We start from the raw sequence: 10,646 nt of genomic DNA, 5'->3' as shown, positions 1-10,646 counted from the left end.
CGGGTTTACCCATTGGGTTCGGGTTCGATTACCATCCCTAAGTCCTCGTGAGGGGGGCAGTAGGTTTCGCGGATCAGTTCCACACATTTAGGCCAACTTAGGTCATACAGTGCAACCTTGTCAGTGGATTAGATCAGTGTCTTCCACCAGCTTAGTGCATCTTCCTAAGCGGAATACGATGCATATTTGATCGCTTTTCACATACAGCATAGGCGCTGATGTCTTATAATGATTTCTATCTCGTCGAGCCCTTTATATGGCAAAGACGGCTTCATAATATCCCGCGAAGTCTTAGGGTTTATATGAGATAAAATATTCGTTTGGATCTACTAGTCTTAGATCCTTTTTAGATTTATTTACGTTAGATCTTGCAGATCTATACGTCTTAGATTTGCTAGCCTCACTTACCACAACTGGTAATGAGCTTTTATTTATAATTAGCTTTATAGCTTGAGAGATTTTTAGTCCTTCTCATTCCGCACAATTGGAATTATTTGGAGACTAAGGAGATGTTTTAGTCAACGTAATTATTGTGGGTTCCTTTCCTTCCACATAGTTGGGATTAGTTGGAAATTCGGAACGCATATCGTCACATAGTTGGACAAAAATTCCCTCTCCTTCCCACATAGTTAGGATAAGTCGGAGATTTGTGATACGTTTTAATTAACGTATTTATTGTAGGTTCCTCTCCTTCCACATAGTAGGGATTATTTGGAGATTTGGAACACATATCGTCACATAGTTGGAAAAAATTCCATCTCCTTTCCACATAGTCGGAAATTAGTTGGAGATTTGAGATATGTTTTAGTCAGCGTATTTAATATAGGTTCCTTTCCTTCCACATAGTTGGGATTATTTGGAGATTCGAAACAAGTATCGTCACATAGTTAGACGAAAATTTCATCTCTTTTCCACATAGTCAGGAATTAGTTGGAGATTTGAGATACGTTTTAGTCAACGTATTTAATATATGTTCCTTGCCTTCAACATAGTTGGGATTATTTGGAGATTCGGAATAAGTATCGTCACATAGTTGGACGAGAATTTCATCTCCTTTCCACATAGTCGGGAATTAGTTGGAGATTTGAGATACGTTTCAGTCAATGTATTTAATATAGGTTCCTCTCCTTCCACATAGTTGGGATTATTTGGAGATTCAGAACAAGTATCGTCACATAGTTGGACGAAAATTTCATCTCCTTTCCACATAGTCGGGAATTAGTTGGAGATTTGAGATACGTTTCAGTCAACATATTTAATATACGTTCCTCTCCTTCCACATAGTTGGGATTATTTGGAGATCCGGAACAAGTATCGTCACATAGTTGGATGAAAATTTCATCTCCTTTCCACATAGTCGGGAATTAGTTGGGGATTTGAGATACATTTTAGTCAATGTATTTAATGTGGACCCCTTTCCATCCACATAGTCGGGATTAGTTGGAGATTTTAGATAAGTGTCGTCACATAATGGGACGAAAATTTCATCTCTTTTCCACATAGTCGGCTATTAGTTGGAGATTTGAGATACGTTTTAGTCAACGTATTTAATGTGGATCCCTTTCCATCCACAAAGTCGGGATTAGTTGGAGATTTTGGATAAGTTTCGTTACATAGTTGGACGAAAATCACTTATAGGTCATTAAGACTATATCGGTGTGAGGGAAATAATTTTCTACTACTATCACCTTTTCAACCACTACCATTGGTGGGAATATATGGTTAAGACAGAGTCTTTTATTTTAACATGGTCAATTTGCTAGTCTTAGTCGTGTAAGAACTAGTGGACCGAATAAATTTAGAGGGAAAGATATTTGCTTGATTGCTCGCAGGCTTTCGACCAATTTGTCTTAACCCTATAGATTCTATTTGGCATTTTAGTCCTTCTCCTTCCTCATAGTTAGGATTAATTGGAGATTTCAAGACACGTTTCAGTTAACGTATTTAATATAGATCCCTCTCCTTCCACATAGTCGGGATTGTCACACCCCAACCGATGGCGGAAACATCGAGGTGAGGCACGGAGCGAAACAGATTGTCCAAGAGATTCCATAACAACTATAATTACCGAATATTTAATCATTACGTCCCATACCGTAACATATAAAGAAACACAGTTATTACAGACAAATTGTTCTCAAAGACAGATAAAAACTATTCCGACAACTCATAAATTATTTAGTTCGTTTCTAGACCACCTAAGCTTGATTCCATGACATCCAGCAAATAGAAGCAACCTAAACACCTGTCACATACGTTAAAATAGGTCAAAACACATAGTGTAAATGTGAGCATACAAGTTTAATAGTATAATAGTAGCGAAAGCGGTTTACGCATAACCAACATGTAACATGTTGAAAAGTGAAGCATGTAAGCTATCGACCATGAAATATGCACAGACATGACTGTGAGTTGTAGAATGTGCAACACATATCACCATCATGACACGTGAAGTAAAACCCTTAACAACCCTTGTCCATGACAGGTGCTGAGTCCAAACTATAGTACTATAGTTGCTAAGGTGTCAGGCAACAATCATTGGGTAAAAATAACATACATGCATTCATCGAGTAACACGTATAACATGCAATAACGGTTAGCGTATAAAAGTGTTTGCGTTGTGTGTCGATTGTGATTTGAAATAGGTAACGTATGTAACACCCAAAAGTGCGTAAAGAAAAAGGGGTTCGAGTATACTCACAGATCGTGTTTAATAACTAAACACAGTCTTGGATTGAAGGGAGCGCTTGAGAGATTAGCTTGATCAGATAACGATAGTATAAGAGTTGAACGGTGCGTTTAAACAGTGTCGAGTGGAACGGGTAACGAATAGTGGTCCGATCGGATGACCTTCCGGACAGATGGCCATTCGGTCGGAGGGTCGTCCGTTTAGGAAAGATGTGTTTGTGTATGATGTGAACTTTGAAGTTTTCGTTGTAGCATTTTATAAAGAGAGAAGTATCTATACCTTTCAGGTCGTCCGGTCGAACGGTCATTCGGACGGATGGTCGTTCGCTCGGATGGCGATCCGTCCAAGTGAGATATTTCACAGAACCAAGTCTCCTGATAGAATATTCATTCGATCGGATGGTCATCCGATCGGATGACTATTTGGTGGAAACTGATATTTTTGAAGTTTTGCATAATTTGATTAAGTGTTGGAAAATATCACAAGTCATTCGGTCGAATTGTCGTTCGATCGGATGGTGATCCGATCGGACGACAATCCGTTCACCGACCTGTTCGTTTGTGAATTTGTAAAATAAGTTAAGTTTAGAAAGTTGCGATTTGACCGAGAAGGTATGACAACGCGTCAAACAACGGAAACCCGATCAAGTCTAAGTTAACCGATCGAATAGGAATCACCCTGTCCGATCAGTTAACTGTTTTTGACGGAACTTCATGTTCAACCCGTTAAGTCGGTCATCTCTTCGATACTAACCCATTCTCAGACCGACACTTCACTAGAGAATGAGTAGAAGGCCTGAACGAGGTCAGATTCTATCAGTTTTTGAGTGAAAAGTTAAGAACATTGAAGAAAAGTGGAAATCAGTTGGAAAATGCTTAGTTTTAAGAGAGATCAGTGTTTAAACATTGTAGAAATCCTTTAGATCTGAGTCGTTCTTGGTGGAATGAGGTCACACTTTCGTGTTCATAAGAACCCATGATGACATCATCCTAGAACAGCCCAAATCCACAGATTTCATGGTGAAAAGTTGAGATTTGTGGGTGAAATCGATGAGAAAGTGTGTGTAGATCAAGGAAGTATAAGATTTGAGATCAAAACTTACAAGAATCGCGAGGAATCGAGAGAAAAAGGGCTGAGAATGCGTTGGTCGGAGGAGAGCTGTCACATCACGTGAACAATGATGTGACAGTGGGTATTTATAGGGGAAGGAGGAGAAATGCGGTGTGGGTTAGCGGATCAGATGGCCTTTCAATCGGATGGCCATCCGATCAGATGGTCATCCGTTCGGATGACCGTTCCATCGAAGGGCTTTAGCGAGTTGGTTTCCGACTTTTCGTTTCGTGTGTTGAGCGTTGCGATGCATTTAAGCGACTGCCGAATAAGCGATGCGATAGTTTTAAATAATAGTTACACAAATAACATAACTAACATACAACAACATAAGTAACTTTGTATTTCCAGTTCGCGATGAGATTGCGTTGCGATAGAGTTGCGATTGCTGATGTGTGTAAAATGCAACATATATATTACATCAAATGAGGCATAAAACTAACCCTTTTTAGTACTAATCTTGGAAAAAGTGTGTTTTTGTCTTCCTTTTGTATTTTCAGGATTAAATGAGCTCAAATGAACAAAAGAAGCAAAAAGGCAGCTAAATCTAACAATAATACGAGAAAAGGAATAAACGTGGCATGCCCAACCCCTCGACAACATCTTCCCAAGCAAAAACAAGAGAACAGAAGGCTGAACACGCCCCGTGCTCATTGAGCACGGTGGCGTGCCCAAGTGTCTACACAAAAGACAAAGTTGTACAAGCTTCTATAACCCACCACGGGGGCATGCCCAGTGGACACGGGGCCGTGGTCAACGCAAAGATTCGCAGAATCCAAGCAAATCTTGATAGTACAGATACGCTTCTTCACACAGGGCCGTGCCCAACGGACACGGGGGCGTGGTCAACTAATGCAGACCAACTGCATTTAATGAAGAAAGAGAAGAGGGATGTACACGGGGCCGTGTCCGAGCTTCTGTGCAGGCTATAAATAGGGGTGCTTGGCTCACTTGCAACTGATCCCTTGGCAAACCACCTCTCTCACACTTCACCCACCCAACACCACCATCACAACCCACATCCACCACCATCATCCATCATCCATCATAGAGTGTGTGTAGTAGTCTCGGGATCCAAGATTGATAGTAAGAGTTCTTGACAATCAAAGGCCATGTTTGCCTAAGTCTCTTACATCACTTGGTGAATACAAGCATTTAGTGTAGTACTTTTTATTTTTAATCTTTTTGCACTTTTTATTTGGTTATGTATTAATGACTTTAATAACTAGTTTCTTATGTTGAAGGTGAATCTTTCTTATCATTTGTCCATGGTGTCTTGGCGTTAATTTACTGTCTATATAAAATAAAAGATTTACACCATTCATATCTCCACGGTCTATATGGAGATATGTTGGCTACCTGGTCGGGGGTTAAGGGAATGGTTTGGTAAGAGTCTTGCCTTGTTCAGTGTATAGATCCTGCAAGGACCTGGGTCAAGGTTAGTAGGACCTCCTTCAATACCCACTGGTATTGGATGGCGGGGGTTCGAATTTCTTGATCCCCTCATATGTAAACTACTATTAAAATATTAACCCGGCTACTTAGGATTGTATCCCTGCTGACTCAAACTACTTAGCCGAGGGTAACGTCACCTTCAAAAGAGGGGCCTACCACATTACGCATTAATAACTTAATTAATTATCTTTCAATAATCCAACCCTTTAGGATTGTATCCTTACTAACTCAAACTACTGGGTTGAGGGTAACGTCACCTACAAAAGAGGGGCCTACTAATATAACTAAGATAATCTCTTAAAAAGTGCAAAAGTGCGAAAATAATCCCACTAAAGGCGAGTCGGATCCAAGTGATTCATCTTGTCTATCTGTTTTTATTTTTATTTTTATTTTCAGTATTTTAGTTTTTATTTTCATGTTTAAACCTTTTTCTAAAATTTTGATTTGATTAGCCGTTGAGAATAAACCGGTATTAAAAGCTCTTGTGTCTTTGGACGACCTCGGTATCTTACCAACGCTATACTACGCTCACGATGGGTGCACTTGCCCATATGTGTGTTTAGTGTTAGTAAAATATCGTGTTTTATAAATTTAAAACTTGACTAACGTGTAAAAAGGGTTAAAAATATACATAAAAACCTATAACACACAACGCACATCAAGTTTTTTGGCGCCGTTGCCGAGGACACGAGGATTTTAAGAAAGTTAGGAATCAATGGCCTAATCGTTTTTTCTTATTTTTCTGTTTTTTTTTTCAGGATTTTTCTTAATTTTTCAGCTTCTGCAGAGCTCTGCACGGGCCGTGCCTGGTCAGACACGGGCCGTGCTCAGCATTGTTACTGGTAGTTTTTATTTTCCGATTTACAGAGAGTTAAGCACGGGGCCGTGTCGAGCTCCCCAGTAATAGAGATCCGGAAAACAATTACTGTATCTCCGATCACGGGCTGTGTTCAGCTGAGCAAGGGGTCGTGGTGAATCTTCTGACCAACGTTCTTTTTTGTTTTATTACAGGACTTGGAACCCAGGCACCGCACCTGAACTTTCTACGTAGTGTATGAGCTCCAGTTCCAGTAGAGACACAAAAGAACTTCTAGACGAACCCGAACGTTTTCTAAGAAAAAGACTTAAAGCTAAAAACCAAGAGAAAGTTTCGGGGGACCCACTTCCAATGGCAGATCAACGTATCCTCATGGTTTACCTACGACCCACCATGGGTAATCTTGGCACCGCTATCAATGCATCGAATGTCGAGGCCAACAACTTCGAACTTTGGCCGCATTTGATACAAATGCTCCAAAACTCCGCAACCTTTCATGGGCCTGCGGACGAAGATCCCCATTTACATATTACTAACTTCTTGGAAATATGTGATACTTTTCGGATCAATGGAGCATCAAACGAAGCCATCCGCCTTCGAATGTTTCCATTCTCACTAAAAGACCGAGCTAAGGCTTGGCTTAATACCCTCCCAGTTGGCTCGGTAAACACCTGGGATGAACCCAAAAGGTTTTATATAAGTATTCTCCCCCTGCTAAAACGGCTAAATTAATGACTGAAATTAATACATACTCACAAGAGGACGGGGAATCCTTATATGAAACTTGGGAAATCTTCAAGGAGCTACTAAGAAAGTGTCCTCATCATGGTCTTGCGGTGTGGCAACAAGTATCCACTTTCTACAATGGATTGTTGCCACACACAAGACAAACACTTGACTCTAGCTCCGGGGGACTTTTAGGTAATTGTCGCCCAAATGAAATTTATAATCAAATTGAGGAAATTGCTCAAACCAATTGAAAGCACCTCCTTGCAAGCCCAAATCAAGGCCCTTTCTTCAAAAATCAAAAGTTAGAAATGGCAAAAACGGGCTCGGTTATGGCTTGTGAACGGTGTGGTGGGCCACATGAAAATTGGAGTTGTATGAAAGAAATGGATAATCAAACAGAAACCGTAAACTACATTAATAATAGACCTAGGCTGTCGGGTCCTCCAACGGGTACCTACAACCAAGGATGGCGTAACCACCCCAACCTTGGTTGGAAAGAATCCGGCAATAGTAGTAACCAACAAAATCTAAACCAAAAGAAAAACTCGCCTCTTTTCCGACACCGAAAAGAAAAACTCGGATCGATTTCAACAACTGGAATCGAACATTAGAAATCAACAAGCTAGTATTCAAAACATAGAAAAACAAATAAACCAATTAGCTCAAAATTTCTCCGAGAGACCACAAGGCGCGTTACCAAGCAATACCGAAACCAACCCAAAGGCGCAAGTACAACTCATCACATTGAGAAACCGTACCGTGGGTCCCAAGGAGGCTCCATCACCTCCAATTGAAAAGACCCGATCTAGCCAAACCGTAACTCCACCGACACCCAACAAGAGACGGATCCTCCACCAAGTCAAGAGCCCACCAAGAATCCTCCGGTACCATACCCTGGTAGGTTAATTCGCCAAAAGACCGATGAGCAATTCACGGAGTTCGTAAATTTACTTAAATAATTGTATGTTAATATTCCATTTATTGAAGTCCTAACCCAAATGCCTAAATATTCAAAATTTATGAGTGACTTCCTCACTCACAAAAGGAAAATTGAGTCATTGCAATTAGTTAATTTAAGTGAAGAATGCTCCGTCTTGCTACTCAACAAACTTCCGCAAAAGAAGATCGATCCCGGAAGCTTCACCATCCCTTGTTCGATTGGGGAATCTCCCATTCGTAATGCATTAGCCGACCTCGGGGCTAACATCAACCTCATGCCCGCATCAATGTTCGACCGACTCAGCCTAGGAAAAACAAGCCCTACAAAAATGAGCATACAACTCGCCGATAGGTCCGTCAAATATCCACAAGGTGTCGCTGAAAATCTATTGGTTAAAGTCGGCAAATTTGTCTTCCCAGCCGACTTTGTCATACTAGATATGGAGGAAGATACCGAAGTACCACTCATCTTGGGGAGGCCATTCCTAGCTACGGGCCACGCAGTGGTGGACATGAATGGTAGAACACTAACATTGAGGGTTGGGGACAAGGAAATGAAGTTCGGAGTTGGTAAGAGGGTAGAAGATGATGACCCGGTCAACTACATAAAAGTCATAGACTCAAGTTTGGATGATGCTCTCTTACGGTGCAACATGGGATAACATCCCACTTGGGTAACATATGACTGGCTTTGGGTCTAGCCAAGGACCCTTATAAACGTGGCGCACCACGGAGGCATTCCGCGGAACTATCCTTAGTTTAGTTTAGATTAATTTTTATGTTTTCTAGTTTAGTTTTAATTTTCAGGAATAAAACACACTCTGGATGGTGAAGGATACTAAGGGAAACTTGAACCAACACCCCATGCACAAAAACAGAGCCTCCCGACAGTTTTTCTTCATTACAGCAAGTTCAGCACGGGTCGTGCCCAGCCAACACGGCCCAATGCTGAACAATCTGCAGGAAATCGCCCAGTTCAGGTAACTGGACACGGGGCGTGTTCACTGAACACGCCCCCGTGCCCAGGCTTCTGTTACTTTTTAATGATTTTTGTTACTGGCAACCTGAACATGGGGCCGTGCCCGGACACCACGGGGCCGTGTCCAGATGCCCAGTAACATTAAATTTTGTTGTTAAAACACCTTTTACACATTCAATCAACCTAAAAACTTATTTTTGGGACACATTGAGGACAATGTGTAATTTAAGTGTGGGGGGGGATGCTAAAACCTTGAATTTTGCAAATCCTAATTACAGGCCTTACTCAAAACTCTATTGGAACCGCTAAACACCCCAAATTTTTTCAAAAACTTTTCATTTTTTTTACTTGTCTTGGTTTAATTTGGGAATTACAAGTTCTATAAAGGCTATATTTTTATAAATTTACAACCGATAGCGTCGTGATAAAAAGAACCAACATAAGAAAATTATGAAAAGGCATGACAAATCTAGTTAAAATTTGATTATATATACTTGATCACATAAAAACCCATTCCCACAAAAAGTGAGTTTTGAGCCTTTATTGAGCATACACATCTTTAAACTAAATGCTCATTTTTCGTTTCTTGTGTGAATAGCCGCTTGCTTTCTTACGTCTCTAGAACTTGCCATGACGATACATTCCCGGTCCTTATAAACTTAAACCCAAGTAAGTAAATGATGGAGGCATTAGGACTAACCCTTTTTCTTTCAACACCATTATTTTTCTTTTTTTTACCACCTACCCAAAATCCCTCTAGTTAACCCCTTTGTGCCTAAACCTTTTCATTTCTTAACCTACAAAACAAACACCCTTTACCCACTAAAACCGTTTTTCATTTTAAACCCTTTATTTTAGTAACAAGCTCGGTTTTTCATATGATATTCCTTATAAAAAAAATGATGAGGAAGCCAAGAAATAAACAAACAAGTTCATCAAAAAGAACTTTGTTTGAAGAATTGCTTCATTAGAATAAAAAGTTATAAAAATAAAAAGTCTTACGAAAACCGATGCTTTTTACGCCTTTCGCCCTTTTCTACTAACCACTATCCCAACCACCTACCTTTAACCCAAGCCTAACCCTTCCCCAAAGTCCTCTTGATATTTACAAAGGTGTATAGTTAAAAAGGAGGAGGATTGATTGCTTGGCAAGCATATGGTAGAAGTAAGTTCCATGCCGCTCTCGAGTGTTTCACAAAAATACATCTTCGGCCTAGGGTTGAGTGATCTCCCGTGAGGTATGTAAACTTGTATATAAATTGAATTTTAAAGAGGCATGTTATGCCCAAATAAGTAATTTATCTTATTTAATGTTCTAAATAAATCATGACGAATAGGCTTGTAAATAACATAAAAATAAAACCTAATAAAAATCTTGGAATCTCGACACTCTAGACAAGCCCAAGACCTTCTCTTATATCCATTCCATTTGGGAAGTGTAAGCCACATTATAAAGAGTTTTGCTTGAGGACAAGCAAAGATTCAAGTGTGGGGGTATTTGATGTGTGTAAAATGCAACATATAAATTACATCAAATGAGGCATAAAACTAACCCCTTTTTAGTACTAATGTTGGAAAAAGTGTGCTTTTGTCTTCCTTTTGTATTTTCAAGATTAAACGAGCTCAAATGAAAAAAAGAAGCAAAAAGGCATCTAAATCTAACAATAATACGAGAAAAGGAATAAACGTGGCATGCCCGACCCCTCGACAGCATCTACCCAAGCAAAAACACGAGAACAGAAGGCTGAACACGCCTCGTGCTCATTGAGCACGGGGGCGTGCCCAAGTGTCTGCAGAAAAGACAAACTTATAGAAGCTTCTATCACCCACCACGGGGGCATGCCCAACGGACACGGGGCCATGGTCAACGCAAAGGTTCGCAGAATCCAAGCAAATCTTGATAGCACAGATACGCTTCTGCACACGGG

At 40.3% G+C, this 10,646-nt stretch overlaps 1 non-coding gene across 1 annotated transcript; it reads right to left on the bottom strand.

The window, feature by feature from the left end:
- Positions 1-6,796: 6,796 nt before the first annotated feature.
- On the bottom strand, positions 6,797-6,903 carry LOC118492743. Its single transcript, XR_004894745.1, has one exon. It is a non-coding gene; the product is annotated as a small nucleolar RNA R71 (small nucleolar RNA).
- Positions 6,904-10,646: the final 3,743 nt, after the last annotated feature.

Source organism: Helianthus annuus, chromosome 5 (assembly GCF_002127325.2).
Source record: "Helianthus annuus cultivar XRQ/B chromosome 5, HanXRQr2.0-SUNRISE, whole genome shotgun sequence".
NCBI classification, from domain to species: Eukaryota; Viridiplantae; Streptophyta; class Magnoliopsida; order Asterales; family Asteraceae; genus Helianthus; species Helianthus annuus.
This window is presented reverse-complemented; position numbering and strand designations above follow the sequence as displayed.